Raw genomic sequence first — 1,512 nt, 5'->3', positions numbered from 1 at the left:
TGTCTAATCTAAGGAAAGTTTGGGAGGAAGAGGACTCCGGGGAAGCAACCTAAATATCAACTGCTTGCACTTTCTGATATATCTGTTCAATCTCTGCATGTACAGAGTGTTCTATGCGATGCGACTAGCTCCGGGAAAGTGCCTGCTCACCGTGCCATTGCCAAGCCAAGCCCCCTTCAGTTTGTTCTTGGCTGGAGTCATCATTAAAAAATAAAAAATAAAATAAGTAAGTAAATAAAATAAAGTTTTTATTGAAAGAAAAAGTATGAAAAAGAACTTACAGTACATTGTTACAGGGACTAAATATGTTTTCAAAACCAACAGCTCGTACGGTATACTTATGAAACATACAACAATCTAAATTAAATTATATAACATTTCGCCCTATATGTTCATCCTGTTCTTGCTGTAACTATTACAGATCAATATCAAATCCACAATTAAAATATTGAATATTGTAAAATGAGAAAATAAAATAGAAACAGAAAAAAAGGAACTGAGATATAAAAGATACAAAAAAGGGCAAAGAAGGGAAAGGGGAACTAAAGAAAAGGAGAATCCTATAACAAAAGAATGTACATTTTGTGTAATAAACATTATAAATTAAAACAAATTACCACAACTACAAACTGGGATACACAATTGTATGGAGAATTTGGTAGACAATGACCCAGGTTTAAAGCTAGGACTGGAGATAGATCATCACGGCAGAACTTTGGTGATCCAACAGACCCGGACTGGAATTAGCTTTTTAATTTTATTTTTTTTATTCATTTTTAATTCAATTAGCTTTTTATTATCTGCTATGATTCAGTCTAGCATCACAAATTGTTGACACTTAATTGGCCATTTTTTTACAGAATACAGTTCAGCTTTACTAGAGCATCCAGTAATGATTTCTGCTCATTGTCAGCACTGGCTATGTTACTGTGCAACCATTTCTATAGAGATTGCAGGTAAGAAGGTGTTCATTCACCTCTCTCATACACAGGACCGTCAGCCGGCCCATGCTTAGATTGTTGCTCATTGGACTGGAAAATCTCTGCGCAGGGTGATCCTGAGAGGGCGATATTTGAACTAAAAAAAAAATGTTTCCATATCCCCAGAAAAAGAAAATCCACTGCAAGGGTTGATTTCTGCTGAAAGTAGAATTCGGATATAGGGAAGTAATCACCCATTATAGTATGTGCCCATCCAACATGAAAGATGAGGGTGATGGGTTAAAGCAACGGAAGAATATACTGTACACATCTAATCTCTAAATCCACAATCCACACCATATCACACCCTCCTTGGACCCAGATTCCAAAGGAGTGCCCTCCTGTACTCCTGGATCGTACACCCCCACCAGATGCCTCCCTGTAACCCTAGATTTCATCAACCCACCAGGTGCTATCTTTTACTCCTGGATTGCATCCCCCACCAGGTGCTAATCTGTACCCCTAGATCGCACCCCCCCCCCTTACCAGGTACTTTTCTGCACCCCTAGATTGCACCCCCCACCAGGTGCTC

This window comes from Pyxicephalus adspersus, chromosome 10, assembly GCF_032062135.1.
Source record: "Pyxicephalus adspersus chromosome 10, UCB_Pads_2.0, whole genome shotgun sequence".
Lineage (NCBI taxonomy): Eukaryota > Metazoa > Chordata > Amphibia > Anura > Pyxicephalidae > Pyxicephalus > Pyxicephalus adspersus.
The sequence above is the reverse complement of the archived record's forward strand: the minus strand, read 5'-3'. Positions refer to the sequence as shown.